The following is a 25,109-nucleotide window of genomic DNA, read 5'->3' on the forward strand; positions in this document are numbered from 1 at the left end:
GGTAGAGGTGAAAGAAGGTGCGGGCGTGAACGGGTCTCAAACTACGGAATCAAAGTTAATGTAAAATTTAACAAGGTTATATTTTCTTTTCAAAAACAAAGAAATAACAAGCATGGCAGGTACAAAGTAGCAAGTCCAAAGGGTAGTTACAATATTTACAGGATTTGGGCTTCGCGCCCTGACTTCACAATGCTTGGGCAATCAGCTCAGTTTTACCCCAAACACAAGTTTCAACAGAGGGGCAGAAAACCCCATTCATGCCTAGGAGTCCTTGCTCCAAATTACACTGAAAAGCCTCCACGAGGCATACAACACTCAATTTTCAAAAGAGCCACACGCTCTCAACTTTAAGCCTCTCAAAGGCCACACCAAACTCCACCTTCGAGTTGTCCTCACTGGACATAGACACAGGGGTAAAATACCCAACCTACTGAGGTCTATTAAATGAAAAGGGGCAATTACATGACCTCTAAAATAACAATTTGAGAGGAGGCGATCTGCACTCCTAATACACTTGTTTTTAAAACCTAATCAGTAGTATAATAAGCGGGTTCGGCCGCCTCCTCCTCCTCCCGCCGCCTCCTCCGCCTCCTCCTCCGCCGCCTCCTCCGCCGCCGCCGCCGCCGCCCGCGGGAAATTTGAATTTTGGCGGGAAATTTGAATTTTGGCGCGAGATTTGAATTTGTAAACAAAGCCACGTGCTTTTTGACAGCTGTCATCGACAACAACGCATCGCTAACCTCAGTACTGCCATCTTGACGGGCCTAAACCTCAGTAGTGCCAACTTAACCTAACTAGCGCGAGGTAAACAAAGCCACGTGCTTTTTGACAGCCACGTGCTTTTTGACAGATTTGTAAACAAAGCCACGTGCTTTTTGACAGCTCTCATCAACAACAACGCATCGCAAACCTCAGTACTACCATCTTGACGGGCCTAAACCTCAGTAGTGCCAACTTAACCTAACTAGCATGAGGTAAACAAAGCCACGTGTTTTTTGACAGCCACGTGCTTTTTGACAGATTTGTAAACAAAGCCACGTGCTTTTTGACAGACAACAACGCATCGCTAACCTCAGTACTGCCATCTTGACGGGAATAAACCTCGGTGGTACAAACTTAACCTAACTAGCTCGAGATAAACAAAGCCACGTGCTTTTTGACAGCCACGTGCTTTTTGACAGCTGTCATCCGCCATCTTTAAACTACAGAGCGCTGTGCTGCCCTCTTTCGTCATCTGTCATCGGCAGTGCTGCCATCTTGGCGGGCCTAAACCTTAGTGCTACCAACTTAACCTCACTAGCTCGAGATAAACAAATCCACGTGCTTTTTGACAGCCACGTGCTTTTTTGACAGCTGTCATCCGCCATCTTTAATCCATAGAGCACAGTGCTGCCCTCTTTAGCTACTTACCTTTGAAATGTGGTGGCGGATAATTTGAAAAAATGCTTTTTTGACAGCAGCCATCTTTGAGCGCCGTGCTACACTCTTTAGCTAGTTACCTTTGAAATGTGGTGGCAGGCAATTCCACATGCCAGCAGTCATCTTTAATCAAGAGAGCACCGTGCTGCCCTCTATGTGGTGGCGGCAAATTGAAAAATTCTACATGCTCTTGTTTGGAAACAAACTCACGCGCTTTTTTGACAGCCGTCATCCGCCATCTTTAATCAACAGAGCACAGTGCAGTACTCTTTAGCTAGATACCTTTGAAATGTGGTGGCGGCAATTTGAAAAATTCTATGTGCTCTTGTTGGGAAACAAAGCCACGTGCTTTTTTGACAGCTGTCATCCGCCATCTTTAATCAATAGAGCACTGTGCTGCTATCATGCGGGCAATTTCGTTAGCTGTCATCCGCCATCTTTAATCCAGAGAGAACAGTGCTGCACTCTATGTGGTCGCGGTAAATTCCATGTGCTTTACAAACCTATGTGCTTTTCTGACAGCTGTCATCCGCCATCTTTAATCTAGAGAGAACAGTGCTGCACTCTATGTGGTGGCGGCAAATTCCACGTGCTTTACAAACCTATGCGCTTTTCTGTCATCCACCATCTTTAATCTAGAGAGAACAGTGCTGCACTCTATGCGGTGGCGGAAAATTCCACGTGCTTTACAAACCTATGCGCTTTTCTGTCATCCACCATCTTTAATCTAGAGAGAACAGTGCTGCACTCTATGTGGTGGCGGCAAATTCTACGTGCTCTTATTTGGAAACAAATTCTACTCGCTCTTCAGCTGTCATCCACCATCTTTAATCAAGAGAGCACCGTGCTGCCCTCTTTGTGGTGGCGGATAATTTGAAAAAATTCTTTTCGACAAGCAGCCATCTTTAATCCAGAGAGAACAGTGCTGCCCTCTTTAGCTACTTACCTTTGAGGCGGTTAATTTGAAAAATTCTTTTCGACAAGCTGCCATCTTTAATCCAGAGAGAACAGTGCTGCCCTCTTTAGCTACTTACCTTTGAGGCGGTTAATTTGAAAAATTCTAGCTGCCATCTTTAATGAAAAGGGCATCGTGGTGCTATCTTGCGGGTAATATTTTACGTCACAGCTGTCATCCACCATCTTGCATTGCTAACCTTAGTGCTGCCCTCTTTAGCTACTTACCTTTGACAAGCTGTCACCCGCCATATTGCATCGCAAACCTCAGTGCTGCACTCTATGTGGTGGTGGATAACTTGAAAAAATCTTTTTGACAAGCAGCCATCTTTAATCAACAGAGCACCGTGCTGACATCTTTAGCTACCGCCATCTTACATCGCTTACCTCGCTGCTGCACTCTATGTGGTGGCGGTTAATTCGAACAAGTTTAATCACGCATCGGGAAAGCTAGAGTAAGCACGTGCTGCAGTGATGACGTTATCATGCATGTTTAAACCCGTTCGTTGACTAAAAGCTTTAGTCTTCGGGAAACAGTGATAGAGTGTGGAGTGCAAACATGACGAAAACATTAATAGTTGATGTGCAAGGCTTTAAAGTAAACGGAAACAAGTTTGTGTTTAAAGAGGTGGCTGTGTTAGATTGCTGTGTGTTGTGGGCACCAAAACTTGTTAGTTTAGTATTTAGTCCACCGTTCCCTTACTGTTTGCAAACAGATGAAGATAAAAAGCAGACTCAGTGGATTGAAAACAATTTAGGTTTGAAGTGGGAAGAAAAAGGAATACCTTATCGTTTTCTACCTTTAATGATGAATGCACATTTGTCAAGAGCAGATCTTGTTCTTTTAAAGGGTTGTGAAAAGAAAGAATGGTTGCGTGATTTTCTACCATCATCATGTGAAGTTATCGACATGCATGAATTGGGGTGCCCATCATTTAAAACTCTTCCGAAAGAGCATAGTAGAGAAACAACTAAACAGTCTTTACAACATGTATGCATGCTCTTTGATTGGTTGTGTCGCAGTGCATGCCGGGAAGTGAACAACATATGTAAACTGCAGTGTCGAAATAACCTTAGTGTAAAGGAAACATTTGTAGAGTAAAGACATCATGTCATTTCTAACAGATACTAAGTGTAACGCAGTTGAAAAGGCGATCGTAAAGTTTTATGCATGCAAAAAGAAACTAAACACTTTTACTGAAGAAGAGTTAAATGCATTACCAAAGGCATTTTTGGTCAATGTAGCTGCGAATGCTGTAAAGAAGATTTGGGATAAGGTGCCTCGTGAGTGGACTCAAGATCCTGTTTTGTCAGAGCTTCAAACGTGTAGTTTACATCATGAACACGTGAGTTTAGCTAGAAGACCTTCTGTGAGACAGTGCCGTACATGTCAACTAATTAAACTGTATCACGGACCTAAAACTAACGAGTTGTCTTCGCTTATAAACACTTATCATGGCTGTGGAGAGAGTAAACAAGGAAAAGGTGAAGAAACGTGCTGGGAGAGAGATGAGGAAGCATGTTGGGCGTGGACTCATCAATAGAGTGATTGATCTTCTTTTCTTCGTGCTTCATCTCCCCTGCGGCCCTAGAACACGTTCGCCTGACATGTAGTTACATGCTGCCTGTATGTCGTGTAGCTGTTAAAATCTGCTTCGTAAAGTTATGCTGTGTGTGTATGTGTTATTACCTAGTGCTTTAGCTGCTCAGAAGAATATAGCAGCACTTGTCGTTGTTGGTGTAATAAAACGAAAACTGAGTGTCAAAGACCGTAACATGAACAAAGGATAAAAATGTATGTATATAGTCTAAAATAAATATGAATTGTCAAAACATATTACAGGTGTTGTTTAATCCTACAGCATGTCCTAGTGAATTAGAAGAAAGGAAACGTAGAGGATTAAAAGAAAACACACATAAGATTTAAAGTACATCCTCTTTATTAATCCATGAATTAAAGCTGTTATTAAAACCAAGCCATTTAACATACAGTTTATTACCACGACGTCGAATAACACTTTCAACTAAATAGTGATCAGGATATTTTGTTTTCTGCAGTTCTTCGATGTAGAATCCTCCTTCAATAGGCTGTCCTCTGAGATCGCGAAGTAAATACGTAACTGGATTAGTAAGCTTAACACTTCTGATTTGAAAAATTTCAGTGCTCCAGTTAGGTGTGTATCCTTTTGCAAAGATAGACTTGTGTTTGCTGATGCGAACGAAATCACCTTCTTTAAAGCGATGGCGACGTGGATCAGCTGTTTTGATTACAAGATGAATAGCATCTAGACGAGGTGTATTCTTTGTAACAAGACGTGGCTTTGTTCCGATAGTGCGATGAGGTGTATCGTTGTAGGTAGATAAAAGTCTAGGTAGCAGATCAATCCAACGATATGAACCTTGCGCTGTAAATTCTCGCCACGTCATTGTTTTGAGTGTACGATTAAAGCGTTCTACAACACTTGCCTTGAGATTACTGAACGTAGAGTAGTGTTGAATGCCGAGTAACTTGAGGTAAGAAGAAAAATCCTTGTTGTAAAACTCTTTACCTTGATCAGTTTGAAGAAGCCTTGGGCAGCGTTTCGATTCTTCAACAATATGTTTAAATGCTTCTTTAACTTGAGCTGCTGTTTTAGAACGCACGGGATGTGCAAAAGCAAACTTTGAGTACACATCGATAACAGTAAGTAGATACTTATAGCCCTTATTACTAGAAGCATATGGAATCATTTCTACTAAGTCTGCTTGCCAGAGATCATCTTTTCCTCGTGTAATAACGCGTCTGCGACAGTAGGTGCGACGTGCTGGTTTATGTAACTCATGTGCGATGTTTACCTTTACAGGTGAGATCTTCTCTTGACGAGCCATTACAAAATAATACCGGCATAACGTAGTTCTCTTTCTATTTCTAGAATTTCTGATCCGTGACCAGTGTGACCAGCCTCTTGTGATGCTCTTAAAAGTTGTAATCGTTCAACGAGTAAGTTTGGGTCATTCCAGTATCTTACATCCACATACGGCAACAAAGGCTTGTAGATAACGTCTAGACTACGTGCAGTCGGAAACAGCTTAGAAATAAACTCACGATACTTGTAACTCTCATTCGCATTTACAGCTTCTGTTCTCTTGTAATTACGTCGTGTTGCATCGGTAGCAAAAAGTATTGCTTTATACTTTTTAAGATCATCTTGTAAAATTATATCCTTGTCAGGTATTCGTGAGAAAAGAAGTTCTAAGAGTCCTTTCGTAGGTTTATAGGTAACAACTTTTACAATGAGTTTGTTGCTATTAATCTTAACATTTGAATTTCCTATCCGGAAACAGTCATCTTCGTAGCGAATACCATAGGTAGTGTCAGTTTGTCCTGTAAAAAGTTTTTCTATATAAGGTGCAAAGAGAGATCCATAGGTATCTTGAATAAAAGTTCTAAACTGATTGCGATACTCTGGTGTAATCATAACCTCAGACAAAGATGGTAGATTTTGCGTCGATGTAGTAGGTGTTTCTGCAATAACATCTGTAGTTAAAAACTCAACACGCTTAGATGGTGATGCATCATTAAGTTCTTCTTCTTCTTCTTCTTCCTTATCTTCCTCTTCTTGATCTACATCCTGCTTCTTCTCTTCCGTATCTTCTTCATGCTTTTCTTCTTCATGCTTCTCTTTATGATATGATGTTTGCATAGAAGCAAAACTTGAAGTAGACTGCGGTAATGAAGTAGAATTAAAAATTTCTTTGAGTGGTGTACTTAGTTGTGTTTTAAAAAATAAATCCGTGTCTGCTTGAATACGTTTAAGCTCTTTAAATTTCCGTCGAATATTGTTTCGAGCTTGGATGATATGTTTTGTGATCTCCTTGCTAGATGTTAACATGATGGTGGTTTTAAATCAAGTAGTTACTGTAATTCTGTGTTAATGCATATAAAATGATCGAAACCCATGCGATATCGTCCATGCTGTACATCACTTTCTTTATCAATAACTAAAAAGCTGTAACGGTGTAATGACCAACATTTAGCACACATACGTTTAAAGTCATCGAATGTCATATCAGTGTTAACATGATCGTTATACACATGTCGCATGTTGCGCTCATCTTGCCGAAAAAGCACAATAACATTTGCGTTGTCGCGTATCAACTGCTTGGGCACACGAGAATAGGTTTGGCACAAATAGATGCAATCAACATATTTATGTCGACCCATACTAAAGAATGCACGAATAACGTTTTGCTGTTCTGTTGCGACATCATCAAAGATCATTAGAGAATTAGGAAGCACATCGTCTGGTGATGGTACTTGCTCATGTGAATTAAATTTAAAATATCTTATTCCATCTTTAACTAGATCGTGCATTACAGTTTGTAGAATAGTATATAGCGGCTGATAGAGTGACTTTGCGAAAACGTAAATATTCTCGAAGCGTATACCATTTACAGAAGTAATAAGTGTGAGTAAAAGATTTGTTTTACCACATCCCGACGGACCTGATATAATACATCGAACAGTAAAAGGAAACAACGTTCCATGACGTTTTCTTGTAGTTGTACTAGAACTAGGTAAGAGATGTGGTACAATGTCGGTAACAGGTAGCGTGTCTTGCTGCTTTATAATCTTCATGATAACTGAATCATAAAGTACGTAATAGTAATATATATATATTAAACGAAACAAGAGGCAACGGTTAGTTTATGATTTGCTCTTGACTAGTAAAGTCGTGTCCAGCATGGTGAAACAACGATACCCAAACGACATGAAGAAGAAGAAGAAAGTAAAAACTGTTGGATGGAAAGATGTTATAAAGGCTGCGCAAAAAGCTATTCGAGGGGAATACAATCCTCGTGTAGCTATTACTAAGGCGTTACGCGCAGCAAGAGCGAGAATTTCTCCAAAGTGCAGAGCAATATTTAGTAAACGTGCGCGAATTATTCCTGTACCAAAACGAGGAGGATTTCTTCCTGCGCTGTTTGCTGGCTTAGCAGCTTTAGGGTCATTGCTAGGTGGTGCTAGTGCTGTAGCGAGAACTGTCAAAGCTGTAGAAGAAGCGAAACAACAGTTGAAAGAGAGTGAACGTCATAACAAGACGATGGAGGCAATTGCGTTACGAGGCAAAGGTGTGAACATGAAGCTAGCGCCATACAAGAAAGGGCTTGGTATCTACATTTCTCCAAAAAACGTCTACTGAATGCACTGCCATATCGAGCTCTAACGCATGATGAAGTTTTTACGTTTGCTAAACAACTAGGAATTCATTATTTTCGAGGAGTGTATATGCGTGATCAACTACCAGCACGTCCACGTGAACGTGAAAGTGCCGTAATTAACTTGGACGACAGTCGTGGACCTGGAACTCATTACGTTGCTTATGTAAAACGTAAATCTAAAGTATGGTATTTTGATAGCTATGGAGATTTACCTCCTCCTTTTGAGCTCATACGTTATTTCGGAAGCAGTGCAGACATTGTTTACAATAAAAACCGTGTGCAAAACTTTAATACACGCATGTGCGGACGATTATATCTTATGTTCTTATATCAAACCCAGACAGTAGAGAAAGTGTATTAGTGTCTACGTGATGACGAACAGTGAAAGAACGTTTGCTGTACGTGGAGAAGGACCTGAAACAACCATCTATTTTAATCCGCCAATCGAACTTGGTTATCAGCCGCATAGTCTTGGACTAGTATCGTTTGAAAGCTACAATAAAATCTATAATGTGCGTGATGGTTTAAACAAGTTCTATTACGATGAGTATGTGCTAACACTACCCTCAGGTAGTTATACAGTAGATGATATTCACGACTATATTGAAAGTACGTTAATTGATCAGTTTGGGGAAGATAGTTTTAGTAATCATAATTACAAGTTCTCAATCACTATAAGCAACATTACGCACAAATGTGTTATTGAATCATCATTTAAGATTGACTTCAAATCACAACCTGATTCGATTGGTCCACTGCTTGGATTTTTATCGAGGGAGCTCCTACCGAACGTACGTTACGAGTCTGATCAACCTATAAAACTCTTCGATGATTATAATGTGAACATTACTTGTAATATTATTACAGACTTGAATAGTAATCTACAACCTTCGCACGTCCTGCACGACTTTATTGTTACAGAGGAACGTGGATATACTATTTGTGAGAAACCAGCAGTAGTTCTTTATCATCCTGTGTCTGTAAAACACATTAGCAACATTACTCTTAGACTTGTAAATAAACATAATCAGCTTATTCATTTAGATCAGCACGCGTACGTAGCTTACAAACTACATCTTAAACCAGTATGAAAACCATCTATAAAACACGGTGTACATTCCGAAGGCATACTACATGTGTGCAGAGACTCATCGAGTTAACAGATACCCATAAGCAGATACTCCAAGATTTAGGATATACACTACTACAACAGAATGGAAGAAATGCTAGACATTACGAATACAGTAGAAAGTCGTGAAGGTGTAGTACGAAGTGAGCTTCATTCCTATCAACCTTTTACGTTTGGATTAAATAACAATGATGAAATTCATTTTATTATTAATCAACAAGATGTTTACACCTTACCACACGAAAGCTACCTCTATATTGAAGGACGATTAGAAAAGTCTGATGGAAGTGGACCAAGCACTTCACAACTAAACAACCATGCTCTAGCTTTTCTCTTTTCTGAAGCGCGATATGAAGTAAATAATGTTGAAATAGATCGAACGAAGAATGTTGGTATTACAAGCGCAATGAAACTCTACCCTTCTTTCTGTGATGAAGAAAGTAATCTTTTGCGGATTGCTGGATGGTGTCCAAAAGCTACTAACAACTGGATGATTAATGAGGATGGAACTTTTACGGGTATGTTATCACTGAAACATATTTTTGGATTCGCAGAAGACTTTACACGTATTATAATCAACGTAAAACAAGAGCTTATTCTAATCCGTGATCGAAGTGATTACAATTCTCTTAAAGCAGTAGAAACACCTGTAGAATCGAAAATAACACTGCATCGTATACTGTGGCGGATCCCACATGTAACCTTATCTGATCGTGAAAAACTTCGATTGCTCAAGATTGTAGAAAATGATACACCATTACCTATACGCTTTAGAAGTTGGGAGCTGCATGAATATCCTGCGTTACCACCTACAAACAAGCATAGCTGGGCTGTTAAAACATCACGTTTTACTGAGAAGCCCTTGTACATTATTTTTGGATTTCAAACTAATCGTAAATTCAATCACGAAAAAGATAGCTCACTGTTTGATCACTGTAAATTAAGACACGTTAGACTATATCTCAATGGAATTGCGTATCCCTACGAAAACATCGACATTAACTTTGAGAAAAATAATTTTGGGATGCTCTATGACATGTTTTGTAAATTTCAATCATCGTATTATCAGAAAGAAGATCGTCCGCTATTTACACCTCAAGAATTTAAAAATAAAGCACCGATTGTAGTTATAGACTGCTCTTATCATGAATAATCTATAAAAGAATCTCCAGTTGATATTCGTTTAGAATTTGAAACATCTGAAAACATTCCTGCTAACACAGCAGCCTATTGTCTTATTATTCATATGAGTGATGTTACTTACCATCCGCTAACGAATATTGTTACGAGACTATAAATAAGAATAGATCTTTATCATTTTCATTAGTGTGTGCTTCGACATCGTACGCTATGGAACAAAACTGTAAATGTGCATGCTGTTTGCATGCTCATACGCAACATCTTATTTATGTTTCACGAGTGAGTGAGGCTATTAAGATGTTCTATAAACGTAGATCGTCGATGCCGAAACATCTTATTCAATACTTACCACCAGGATTTTTATATACGTACGCTGCCTCTTACGTACATAATTTTTGGGACATCCTTCCTCTACACAGTAAGATGTCAATCGAAGTAGCTTTATGCAGAACTTGTGAGCGACATTACAAGCATCGAGGAGAAAATGGTGATGATGATTGGGATGGACCAAATCCGAGGATTGAACACTGTACACAGTGTATGAATGAACTTTCTCTAGTACTTCATGATGATGATGATGATTCCGAAAAGGAATAACAGCAAGGTAAGAAGTACATGATCTTCTCTGTAAAGCATAACATACTTAGTATAATATATTTCTAAATGCTTTGTTTAATTTGAATGTTGCAGGAGGCATTTCGGAAGCATACGTTCTTAAGAAGCACACCAACCTTGTCAGCAGCAAAAAAACGAACACTGTTGTAGTACATTTGTAAATAAATATTTGATCGCATTCAAAAATGTTGTACTTATTGCATTGCTTTACTCCGACTTACTCTTAAGAAAAACGATCAGGTCTAAACATGCACAATGACGTCATCACAACAGCACGTGCTTACTCTAGCTTTCCCGATGCATGTTTAAACTCATTCGAATTTACCGCTACCACATTCCTTTACATCGACTTACTCTTAAGAAAACGGACAAGTCTAAACATGTATGATGATGTCATCACAACAGCACGTGCTTACTCTAGCTTACCCGATGCGTGTTCGAATTTACCGCCACCACATAGAGTACAGCAGCGAGGTAAGCGATGTAAGATAGCAGTAGCTAAAGATGGTAGCACTGTTCTCTCTGGATTAAAGATGGCTGCCTGTCAAAAAGATTTTTCAAATTATCCGCCACCACATAGAGTGCAGCACTGAGGTTTGCGATGCAATATGGCGGGTGACAGCTTGTCAAAGGTAAGTAGCTAAAGAGGGCAGCACTAAGGTTAGCAATGCAAGATGGTGGATGACAGCTGTGACGTAAAATATTACTCGCAAGATAGCACCACGATGCTCTTTTCATTAAAGATGGCAGCTAGAATTTTTCAAATTAACCGCCTCAAAGGTAAGTAGCTAAAGAGGGCAGCACTGTTCTCTCTGGATTAAAGATGGCTGCTTGTCGAAAATAATTTTTCAAATTAACCGCCTCAAAGGTAAGTAGCTAAAGAGGGCAGCACTGTTCTCTCTGGATTAAAGATGGCTGCTGAATTTTTTTCAAATTATCCGCCACCACAAAGAGGGCAGCACGGTGCTCTCTTGATTAAAGATGGTGGATGACAGCTGAAGAGCGAGTAGAATTTGTTTCCAAATAAGAGCACGTAGAATTTGCCGCCACCACATAGAGTGCAGCACTGTTCTCTCTAGATTAAAGATGGTGGATGACAGAAAAGCGCATAGGTTTGTAAAGCACGTGGAATTTGCCGCCACCACATAGAGTGCAGCACTGTTCTCTCTAGATTAAAGATGGCGGATGACAGCTGTCAGAAAAGCACATAGGTTTGTAAAGCACATGGAATTTACCGCCACCACATAGAGTGCAGCACTGTTCTCTCTGGATTAAGGATGGCGGATGACAGCTAACGAAATTGCCCGCATGATAGCAGCACAGTGCTCTATTGATTAAAGATGGCGGATGACAGCTGTCCAAAAAGCACGTGGCTTTGTTTCCCAACAAGAGCACATAGAATTTTTCAAATTGCCGCCACCACATTTCAAAGGTATCTAGCTAAAGAGTACAGCACTGTGCTCTGTTGATTAAAGATGGCGGATGGCGGCTGTCAAAAAAGCGCATGAGTTTGTTTCCAAACAAGAGCATGTAGAATTTTTCAATTTGCCGCCACCACATAGAGGGCAGCACGGTGCTCTCTTGATTAAAGATGACTGCTGTCATGTGGAATTGCCTGCCACCACATTTCAAAGGTAACTAGCTAAAGAGTGTAGCACGGCGCTCAAAGATGGCTGCTGTCAAAAAAGCATTTTTTCAAATTATCCGCCACCACATTTCAAAGGTAAGTAGCTAAAGAGGGCAGCACTGTGCTCTATGGATTAAAGATGGCGGATGACAGCTGTCAAAAAAGCACGTGGCTGTCAAAAAGCACGTGGATTTGTTTATCTCGAGCTAGTGAGGTTAAGTTGGTAGCACTAAGGTTTAGGCCCGCCAAGATGGCTGCACTGCCGATGACAGGTGACGAAAGAGGGCAGCACAGCGCTCTGTAGTTTAAAGATGGCGGATGACAGCTGTCAAAAAGCACGTGGCTGTCAAAAAGCACGTGGCTTTGTTTATCTCGAGCTAGTTAGGTTAAGTTGGTACCACCGAGGTTTATTCCCATCAAGATGGCAGTATTGAGGTTAGCGATGCGTTGTTGTCTGTCAAAAAGCACGTGGCTTTGTTTACAAATCTGTCAAAAAGCACGTGGCTGTCAAAAAACACGTGGCTTTGTTTACCTCATGCTAGTTAGGTTAAGTTGGCACTACTGAGGTTTAGGCCCGTCGAGATGGCAGTACTGAGGTTAGCGATTCGTTGTTGTCGATGACAGCTGTCAAAAAGCACGTGGCTTTGTTTACAAATCTGTCAAAAAGCACGTGGCTCTCAAAAAACACGTGGCTTTGTTTATCTCGAGCTAGTTAGGTTAAGTTGGCACTACTGAGGTTTAGGCCCGTCAAGATGGCAGTACTGAGGTTAGCGATGCGTTGTTGTCGATGACAGCTGTCAAAAAGCACGTGGCTTTGTTTACAAATTCAAATTTCCCGCGGGAGGTGGAGGAGACCTCTGGGAGGCCTCTGGCTGAGGTGGAGGTGGAGGAGGCATCTGGGAGGCCTCTGGCTGAGGTGGAGGTGGAGGTGGCCTCTGGGAGCCTGAGGTGGAGGTGGCGGCCGAACTGTCCAATTATACTACTCTAATCTGGCTCTAGGCCACTAATGCAAGGGCTAATCCCATACTACAGAGGTGACTTTAGAAAAGAGCAATTTGTTTTACGTTAACGAGGAATAGGTTGAGAAAATAAGTTCACCTCAAAACAATGTGAGTGGGAGCTCGAGAGGGTTAGCACTCTGTATCCCAATATGCAGCTTTAAAAGAGAATAGATGAAAAGATTGGTTACATTTTAGGAAAAGGTTACATGGTGGAAACGCTTCGAACCCGCTCCGAGAGTTAAACTGCCAACCTAGCAAGAAACGAAGTTATTAAGAGGCCATTACCTGGTGTTGAACAGCTGGAGAAGAAAGAGGCGCTTCCCGCCCCCTGCTATGTACTTTACACACTGAAAGATGGAACAGAAGTGGCCCGGAGACCCAAAAATCAGCAGTTTAAATACTCTCGCGGAAGGTTCTAGGCGTTTTAGAGAAGAGAACACCCGCCCACAATCACTTTATTGGCTAGGGTACAGAAACATATCCAAGTTGGGGGAAGATACATCGGATTGGTCGGAAATTACTCAAAGAAATTCGGGATTGGATAAATCTAAAACAAGGGGAAAAAGAGGGGTATACAGCCAACTTAAACAATAACAGAAAGAAATTTAACAAGAAACAAACTTTTTGAAATAAGAACTTCTCCAAAAAAATAGTTCTTTCACTCCGCACTAGGGTGCACTATTGTTGATCTTCAGTAGTGTCCTCTAGAAGAGAAAGTTCACACTTATTACTACAAGCAAAACAAAAATACGTCGAAAATGACACAGTTCAAGAACTCCAAAATTTACAGGTAGAGACATCTTCTGAGAAACTTGAAAATTAATACTGTCCATAAAGTTCAGACTTCCTCCAGCAGAGGAGTTTCAACAGGCGCACATTTTAAATTAGCGGTGTGGAGGTGTACCGCCCAGTACAATAATAATAATATTAATAATAATTTGTCGTAATGATTGTATACTAAATGATTACCTTAAGGGTATTCCTTAAAGGTAGAATTGAAGTTGATATTCTGGGACATGAAATATCGTAAAACCCGACCATATTACCAAGATTATTTCGCTTATGAATCAGTGATCAAGCCCGGATAAGAATATCAGGAATTTTTACCAACAATAGCTGCCTGTCGCCATCATTTGCTCGTTTTAATTGTATCATGAATTTTATCCCACCTACGTGCTCTTGCTTTTAAGTAAAATCATCCGAACACAGCACTGAAACGTTTTTGTTGGTTTTCTTGAGTTGCATTCTATAAAACACTTGACAGCAGATCGTACATTAAACAGCTCATAAATCTGTTATTCTGAGGAAGCCGAGGCCGAAAGAGTTCATAGGCCTACACACATCTTCATTATGCAATCTTATGCCTTTCGGCCTTCAGTCTACAAACTTCTGCGAAATAAATAAACGCTTCAACAATCCTCCATTTGTGGCCACATTTAGTTCCATTCATCTTATCTTAAAATCATTATGAACTGAGTCCCATCTTCTTCAGCTTTGTCTCCCTCTACTTCTCTCATCCTCCGTGATCGAGTCCACTACTCTCGTAGGCAACCTATCCCCCTCCATTCGCCTCACTTGATCCGTTTATCGAAGCTGGTTTATGCGTACATCTTCCATCGAGCTAATTCCTAACTTAGCCTTTAAGTCCTCGTTCAGAGTATCCTTTTGTCATTGCCTCCATTGGTTTGTACCAGCAATCATTCTCGCTACTTTCAAGTTCGTTACTTATAATTTATGAAAAGATATACCGATTCTATCCAGCTTTCACTGAAAACAGAGCGGTGTAAAGATAGTTTCGTCCGGAGCTGACTTCTTTCTTACAGTACACTGTTGATCACAATTGCGAGCTCACTGGATTAGCTTTGCTGATTCTTGATTCAGTTTCATGTGCTGAACTACCATCCTACGAGAATATACATCCTAAATAATTGAAACGATACACCAGTTCCACTTTTGTATTGCCGACCTGAATTCAAACCTCTCTACTGACATCACTATAGTCTTGGAGATTCTTATCTTCATACCATGCTCATTGCGCCTCCTTTCAAGTTCCAAGATATTAGAGTGCATGTTTTAAGCATATTCCACCGTTAAGACGAAGTTGTCAGCATAGACTTACTACATTTTCACCCACATTAATCCATCCTTGCCTTTTTATACCTTTCATCAGATGATCGATGTAGACTATGAACAAAAATGCTAAAAGATCACAGCCTTGTCTATGATCCTGTAACTACTCGGAACCAAGAACTCATTCGACCATCAATTTTTATTGCGGTCCATTTGTCAATATAAAGAACTCATGTGTCGCATAGGACACATTGGGCCTGTGGGTTACAAAACGTACTTATTAATACAGTGGAACTATGTACAGAAAATTTTATTTATTTGATTCACAATAATTATGAGTTAAAAGCAAGAAACACAAATGCAATTTGGTCAAATATAAGTTATGAAAAATAAGAATCACCATTGCTACTTCAGTTGTTGGTGGATATTTCACTAAAATGACCGTCCATACGTACATAACTATGCGATATTGTTAACTTTACGGCCCATTGAGCATTTTAAAAGAGTTCCTATTTCGCGCAAATCAGATGCACATTGTACGCTGTGGAGCATACACAGACATGTATTTTAGAACATCTCGGTTGTCTGTACCTGTAGTTACGTATTTCTACGGACTGACACTTCTGAAGTCCGGAACACGTTCTTATTCCTAAGAGCAGCTGATAGATATAGCACAGGTGCCTTACGCTTCTCGTTGGGACCATATTTTTTATCATCGTCAGCTTCATCACTGTCTGCGTGATCTTTCAGTCCTAGTAGGCGATCCCTAATAGTTTCACAGAACGAAAGTGCAAGGCTGATTGATCTCGCCTGCACTCTATCCATGATGCTGCTATTGTTAAGTAAAACAAATGGAGTATCACCAGTGCCGTCCACTTTCTTGTTATGGCAGACATCATGTAGTAGCTTATAACTCTATTCAAGAAGTCAACACTGCCCATGCAAATATTGTAAATCTTCACAACTAATTTATCTGTTCACAGACATGTATTTTCTGTCAGTCCTTGACCATCCTCAAATGACAGTATAATGCCATAAGAACAGGAATGTTGTCATACCACATTATTACACATCCTGGACCGTCATCTCGAATCGCTTGGTCTATTAATTCTCGTCTGTATCTCACCACAACCAGATTACTGTAGATTCCAATGGTAGGCTGTTGTAAGCCTGCCTTCATGAATAGTATGTATCCTTACCCTGACAGTCGGCTTCTACATGCATTTGGAAGATGAAGGGATATCAAATACCTGCTCATACAAGGGGGAATTTTTTCACACAAACGCATCAATACTTCATCTAAAATATCTAGAGTCTGATATGTATCACCTTTTACTTCATAAAAACAATTCTAATTTGATGCCATGTAATGCTGTTGTTATGAGACCACACGGGCTTGGCTTTGCACGCATTAACTGTCTAATTTCAGTGTGATCCCAAAAGGGCGTAATTTTTTCATGAACTGATATTATCTTCGTGCTCGTTTTCTCGAGGGAGATAGTCGTCAGGCTTGTGAAATAATTGGATCGACATTGCGGTACTTATCGTTGGACTTCTCCTCATCAGTGACAGCATCATTATTTACAACTTTTAAGCTCCTCCTGATCTGAACGACGATATTTCCTTCTTATCTTATCTGCTAGCACTAGAACTCGAGTCTTGCGTGCACAGTGCATGCGAATGATATGATAACCCTTGTACGGCTTTACTGCTGTAGCTTAAAAAAATGTTAATTTTATTTCTATAGGCTCAGGCGGCAGCGTGCCAGCCTCTCACCGCTGTCTTCCGTGGTTCAAATCGCGGCCACTCCATGTGAGATTTGTGCTGGACAAGGCGACAGGTTTTTCTCCGGGTACCCCGGTTTTCCCTGTCATCAATCATTCCTGCAACACTCTCCGATAACATTTTTACTTGTCAGTCATTAATCATAGCTCAAGAGGAGTATGACAGGCTTCGGCAGCCGGCAAAATTCCTATCCCCACCGCAAGGTGGGGTTTTGTTCATTCCATCCCTAACCCGGTCGAATGACTGGAAACAGGTTGTTGATTTTCGGTTTCATTTCTATGAGCTAGGTATCCAAGAGCTTTTCACAGTCGTTTAAAAATGCTATATTAATGCATGATCTACTGCAAGTGTTTCAAAAGATGACATCTTCACTGAATTTTTGAAAGTAATTTTTTGGAGACTATGCCTTGCCTGTCAAGCAGATCCTGCATACTCAACTGCTGGAGGCAGTGGGTTATATTTGTCATATTGTTGACACAACATTCGCTGAGCTATTCTCGCTGGCACTTACTCTGTTCAAACCTCAATATCCTCGATGTCTAGTATATTGTCTATTTGCAATGCTCATCACAGTCCCCAACTTCGGAGTGTCCATATATATATCAGACGTATAGCCATCTATCTCTGTCAGGGAATTTCCGACCTCATTCTCTGATAAACCTGTGGAAAAAATACAACCTTCCAATACTGAGTGTCGGAATGTTGTAATATTTATAATGCAGCAGTGATCTAAGCTCAAACTGTTATACGATTAATACCATAAAGTGACCGTTTCCTTAACGTAACAGTATTAAGCTACTCATAACCGAAGCAACGCGAAAAATACCTCAGTAGCCTTCATTAGAATCTAGAATTCGTGAATGCATTCTGAGGCAGACTGAGACCCAGTGTTTCAAATTACACACATAAATGTAGACGGACCTATCTGAACCCTCGATAACAACAAAGACGAAGAGCAGACCTGCTTAAAAGTATCTATAAAAGTACAGAGCACATATCTGCAGTTCATTTTAGTGCACTGACGTCATAAGAAATTAATTAATGTGAGCGGTAAATCACGTCGCCTTTATTGTGAAAAGCCATTTAGTTGATGGTTCTGAGCACAGGATATTCACCTCCATCTCCATCCAGCTGCATTGAAATCGTTTCCTGGAATCCATCGGACATTCTGAATACCATTTCCTCCTTGTGTCCCCAACCATACATCTGGTCTGAAGCAAACTACCAATTCATATTTAGTGCGTCCTGGACTTGACAGACTTTCGATCCATGGGATCCGAGGATTTAATGCTTGCGATGGCGCCAATCTATCATGACATTACACTATATAACGTAGAATACAGTTTCTTCAGTGGTGGCACTTGCTCCAAAGTGACACACTGACTGCTGTGTCAACAGGCGTATAGCGCATGCGTATGGTCATATTTACTATAAAGCATTGGTAAGTACAAATTTAGAGTGCGAATAATAAACCTATTTATGCACAGACATTGTATGTTTCTTTCATCTATTTGTACGTTTAAAAAATTGTTAGCGTAAATAATATTTGTACTTTAGAAATAAAATAGGACATATTTAGGGAGTAACTGAGTACAAGTAATTGAATTACTTTTTTAGTAATTTTTACTCGTAATCGTTACTTTTGTCTGCCTCAGCGGTGATTAGCTGCCACCGCCCGGGGTCGATTCCCGGCTCTGCAAAGAAATCTGAAAAGTGGCATGAGGGTTGGAACCGGGTCCACTCAGCCTCGGGAAGTCAACTGAGTAGAGGTGGGTTCAATTCCCACCTCAGCCATCCTCGAAGTGGGTTTCCGTGGTTTCCCACTTTTCCTCCAGGCACATGCCGGGATTGTACCTAACTTAAAGCTATGGCCACAGCCCCCCTTCCCCTCTTCCTCGCTTATCCCTCCAGTCTTCCCTTCCCTCCACAAGGCCCCTGTTCAACATAAGCGGTGAGGCCAACTGGGCGAGGTACTGGTCCTCCTCCCAAATTTTATCCCCCGCCCCAGTGTCTCGATCTCCACGACACTGCCATTGAGGCATTAGAGGTGAGATCCCTCGCTGAGTCCGTGGGAAAAACCGACCCTGAAGGGTAAACAAATTAACAAAGACGGAAGAAAGAAAGAAAGAAAGAAAGAAAGAAAGAAAGAAAGAAAGAAAGAATCGTTACTTTTAACAAAATGAAATTTTAGCTCGTAATTTACTTCTGGGAATAAAATTGTAATCGTTACATTCTAGTAAATGATGTACATAACATCAAGAACCTGGCAACTTTGAAGTCCAAGCTCTCGCAAGACTTCGCGCTGAATGTATAATTCCAAGATTCGTCGCCCACTTGTTCACTTACTCGCAGGTAGTTGTGGTTACAAGTGGAGATTTAGAGAATCGCGTGCTACGTTTTCGAGGTGGTAGGACTGGTGGTGGTGGTGGTAGTGATTATTGTTTTAACAGGAAGTACAAATGGGTAATCATATTCTATTAACACTATTCAGAAGGAAAATTGAGGAGATTTGACACTTTGAAAAGGGAATATATCGGGAAAAGGAAGAAAGTGCAACGAAGGGCGTGGAAATGAAAGACTCCTTAGGCTTCCAAGATCTAATACCGTGAAGGTCGAACAAGAACAAGAGTTAACCAAGGGAAGTCAGAGAGGAAAAATGAAGTCGACGACACTGACACATGTACGCGTAAGCAATGCAAGGCTCACCTAGCGGAACCGTGTACGTGAAACCGCGCTCCCCAGTTGAGAATCCTTGGTCTCCCTCTTAGTCGCCTCTTACGACAGGCAGGGTGTGACGGTTTTTCGGGACTACGCGTACACAAATAAATAATTAGAATATCATAGAATAGTAATAATAATAAGTAATAAAGTATGAATTAAGGAATACCGGTAGTAAATAATATAGACAATAATATGAATAAGGAAATAAGAAATGACGCAGAGGCGGTGAATTCACATCAGAACATGGAAACGTGACGAGCATCTTTCGATACGCAAAATTAAATCAAATACAGGGAACACTTACAGGCCTTAAAATGACAACTAAGAGAGGAGAGTGAAAGGTGCTTGGAAGCCCTATGGGGTCCATGGGGACGTATGACGTTATGGGGGAGAAAAGACTTACAAGAAACACCATCTAGCTCAACTATATTAAAGATTACAAAACAAAGTTTCACAAAGCAGCTGATACTTAACGCTTTTGACAAACTGATACAATTACGAATCCAAAAACACAAATGAATGGATTGTTGAATTAAAAAAGGCGAAAGACTTGAAATTATAAACAGCGGGAATCTAGGGCGAACTCGGACACGTTAAATTTTAAAAATGACATTAAGCAAGGAAATAGCAAAATAATTAAATTAAATTAAACGAAACCAGAAAACATTGAGATTAACACTGAAATAACATTGAAATAACACTTACCGCGGAAAGGCAGGTTTTCCCGAGGGAAGCCCTCGAGCTTGCGCTCGCTAGGGCGGTCAGATATAAATGACGCCGAGCACACGCATGATTTATTCGGAAGCCGGCAGAAAGTCCGGAAATGGCCCGATCACAACCGACCAATGGGAAACAATTTCCACTAGATTCCCTATATTTTCGCCAATAGGAAATCTCGTTGTTCTAGCGAATGAAATTGCATGACCATATATGGTCATATTAAGATAGCTAGCAACTTCGAGATTTCCTACTGCGACACCTATTTCAACAGCAATAACCGCACATGCGCTACAGGATGTTGCGCAACTAAAGCACCTTTACATTTTAATCAGCTTACCATTTTGACATACAAAATTACAAAATTAATTTTCAAATAATTCTTCAAGATTTACATACAAAAAGTAATCACTGTTTGCATCTTGCAATGTTCATATACGAATATCTTGAAGTTTCCCTAAAAAAATTATTACAATTTTAAAAATATTCCAGCAGAGTCAAGAGTTACAACCAAAAATGAAATCCTTCAGATAAGAAATAAAAAACTTTAAAATTAAATTTCTCATAGTTGTAGTTCTCCGTCTCACCACATATTACACAGGGAACACCGTGCATGTTATTCTACCACCTCCCAACTCCACCCACAGGGTTACGTGATCGATAATGGAGCCGGAATAAACATGAACATGTAACGGCGATCTGGTTAAGGCATTCCCCTACTTTGAATTAGTTATCCTGAAAATAATGGAAACTCCGAAAATGAAATTCAAATTTTGCTAGGGAGCAATCATTTTAAAATTCTGACTAGTCTCGCCTAGTGATGATAGCCACGTTATGTGTCTCTCTTAGAAGCTCACAATTGAGTAATGCATTTTTCCTTGCGATCTTTGGTATCATCCCATCCCAGTGTGAAGTAATTGCAATTGAAATTCCAGGATTACGTTTAAAATGTAATTAGTCGTTATAACTGAGTAAGCATGTTCTCAGGAAATAGTAATTGAGCCCAATTACTTTTATTTTGTACTTTTTCCATCACTGGGTTAGGACTAGTAGCAATACTTACAAACACATAGTACAGAATGATAATCCAGGGTGAAATGACAGACTGTAAGTTTCAGCAAGAGGAAAGTTCCTCTCAGTCTTCATTGCTGTGCTGTATTGAAAGTACCTCATACTACAGTAAGTACCTAGGTGTTACTAAAAAGTTCTTCATTGGGGTAAAATTGTCAATGACGTTGCAAATAAATGTTACAGACCTCTTTAGATGTTTCTGACGGTATTTAAGGGTTCTAGAAGTGATGCAAAGGAGAGATATTGTAGGCCACCCGTAAGACACCAGTTAGAGTATGGTTCCAGTGTACAGGACACTCTCCTTTTTCTTCTTAAAACGCCATTTCCCTACGAAGTTTGGCGATCCAATTGATTACAATAACTCTCGAAGCAGCTGCTCGAAAGATTTCGATTGAAGCTCGTCCATGCCAGTGACACAAGTCTTTAAGCCAAGAAAATTTCTGTCTTCTCACAGGTCGTTTACCTTTACTTTTTTCCTCAGTGATTTGAAGAATTTCATATTGTTCACCTCTCATGATGTGCCTGATGTACCTGAGATTTCGTACCTTGATAGATTTCTACTGGGGAATAGGGCCCTCATACTGATGAACAATTTTTGGTTAGCCTAATCTAGGATAAAAGTTCATTCTTGGGGTCACAGTGCTTAGTCACTACAGATACTTGATTACCTAATTCGGGTACTTGAAATTATTTAACGGGATGAAGCACATCTTTTCTGGCCCATTTACGACAAAAGAGTCGTGCTAGGAAAATGTAGGAATTTTTGGCTGAAAGGACTTGCAAGTAAGGATAAGAGCTGTTCGACTACGCGATATATACCAAGATGTGAGTGAAGAGATGATATGAAATAGCATTAGTAGATTAATAACCTTGAATTGAATATTTAAATGTTCAAGATCATGAAACGGAGATAAAGTTAGAATTAGAGAGGACAAATTGGGGGGAAAATTCATTTGTAGGAAGAGGAGTTAGGGATTCGGATAATTTACGAAGGGAGATATTGAAAAAAATCTCTTAATTTAAATATTTTAAAGAAATATTAGGTATGCAAGTGCTAGGGAATCTGACAGTCCTGGATGCAGAACAGTAGTAATTGATGTTTGATATTGATGCATAGTTAGGCGTTATTAAAGAAAACTATAACGCCCAGGATCAATCCCGTTGTAATTGCTACTAACAGGATCAGTGAAATTACCTCCTAAAAGAATTGAGTTAATTCGGACGGTAAAATGTTTGGTATAAAATGTTTTATTTAAAGCATTTTTGTCGTTTCATTGTCGTAGAAATGTATTCTACGCTCGATGTTTCAATACAACACTTTTATACCATTATTTTGTCGCTACAATTAGGCTCTTTCACACTACCATACATCGAAATCTTTGCTGACCTCAGTGGATTCAGCCACGGAAGTGCCAGCTAAAAAGCTAGCTTGTTGTATAGTCAGCAGTGAGAGTGACGAACACTTAGCGGCATTCCTTAATATTCTTCACCATATTTGACTCCAGTTGACGTTGTGATAGTACATATATCACAGCTTCGCACTGTGTTTAGAAATGAGAGATATTATAGTCAGCATCCGATTTATTATTATTATTATTATTATTATTATTATTATTATTATTATTATTATTATTATTATTATTATTATTATTATAAATTTTATCAGTATTTCAGTTGTACATTTTGTCATTATATTTGTAAGCTGGGAAGTCTCCATATGTGGTATGAGTAATTTGTTTCGTACGAATTGATGGGAAAACATTGCTATTTTGAACTTGGAAAATTTGGATGAGTCATGACTATAGCCCAGAGTATGATGAGGTGGACTTGTTGATGTAATCAGAAACTTCCGATGACTCATGTGAAACACCTGAGTACGTTGATGGTGTTATTGTCTTGGGGCCAGGAAGAGATTCGGGGCGTGGTCTTCACATGAGGATATACTCATGATTGGCTGGCCAGGATCAATCTAGGCGGATCATATGAGAGGAAGGGGAAAGCTGATGTCTATTTAGGCATTTGATTATACGGCGAGGAGAGGATGGTGCATTGCGACACTTACAGCTGGATATGCGGTACTGGAGTGACACTGTTGCACTATACTGGACTAGACTGGACTCCAAACGTTTGTGGAGGGTAGTCTTACTATGTTTGTGGGACGTGACTGACCTATAATTGTGGAGTGCTTAGGCACTGAGTATTGTAGCATTTGTGGTGGCTTGGAATTATATGTCGGTGAAAGCTGTGGGTTGCTATGTCAGACTTTCCAGGTTTTGCGTTTTAGAACGACAAGCGTGTGTTGTTCAAGTGAATATATCTTTAAAACAAGTTTTAGAGTCAGTGAACACAATATTATGAGGTACAGTATCTGTGTGATATAATAAATGCTGATGTTGATACAGAGACAGTGAAGGGTATTTATCTACATATATGTACATTGTTCAACGGACTAACTACAATTGGTAGCTTGATTCTCGCTTTCGTTTTCCCACTGTTTACATTGTTGTTGTAAAAATGGAGTCTTCCAGCAATATTTTGTGTGTGTGATATATGTATATTTCGGTGTGTTGATGAGGTGCTCATGCACGGATTTCTTTGAGAATATAGTTAGTTATTTTAGAATGAGTGGAGTTATTGATGGACCTAGGTGCAGTTCCTGACTATTTAGTCGTTTTCGGAAGGTTAGGTAATGCCTGTAGCATATGTACCAATACGCAGCTGTTATGTACACGCCTGGGAGAGAAAGAATTATTATCATGCTCAATCAAAATTCGAGTGATCCATTCTGGTAAACTCTGGCACCCATACTACGAACATTTCGATTAATTGATTTTTATTAATTTAATTTATTTCAAGTGTTTTATGTTTTTGAGTAATTTTATTTAGGATATTTTATTATTATACTCAAACAATTACAACGTCAATAGGCTAAGTTAACCCTAATCCTACCTGCAAAGCAGTATTGACATACTTGACGAGATGGATACGGATCGGAGAGCCTCCACTGGGACAATGGAGACTAGGTGGGGAAAATAATGTGCAAAGTGAAGAATACAACATCTATTATTGTGTTATGCATAAACTGCTATATAATACTGAGAAATACAAATTTTTGGGCCGCCCCTTGCTCTTAGTCCCAGAAATGCTCTCCTGTTCCAGCCACCATATAGTTAAGATGACATCATCGTACCTTTGAATGTAAACCGCTAGAATAGGGAACGTGAAGTTCAAATATTCCGGCTGAAGGCAGCTTTAATTGAAGTGTTCTTCCTCCCCCTGACGGTTGCTGCTCATACTCTTTCAAAGCAAATGTTGATCGATTTCCGCATTATCTTTCTCTATTTATCATCACAAATTTTTTCGAAAACATTAATGTAGAATTACAGAAAACAACTCAGGTCGCTGTGCAAACGAAACAAGTATATCTTCAATCCTGAAAATTAAACAGCAATAATAAGTGTAATATTTAACTAATGGTGATCTTGTCCGTTATTGCAGTTGTGTCTGAACCTCATGATGTATAACGAACAAAAAGCATAGATTTATGTGTGAGTACATTCCAGTGAACATTCTTTTATTCGTACAGTGTTTCAGCTGGATCGAACTTGACAACTTAACAATTCTGACAATAAATTATAAACATGACGGTCAAATATAC

Source organism: Anabrus simplex, chromosome 7 (genome assembly GCF_040414725.1).
Source record: "Anabrus simplex isolate iqAnaSimp1 chromosome 7, ASM4041472v1, whole genome shotgun sequence".
Taxonomy (NCBI): Eukaryota; Metazoa; Arthropoda; class Insecta; order Orthoptera; family Tettigoniidae; genus Anabrus; species Anabrus simplex.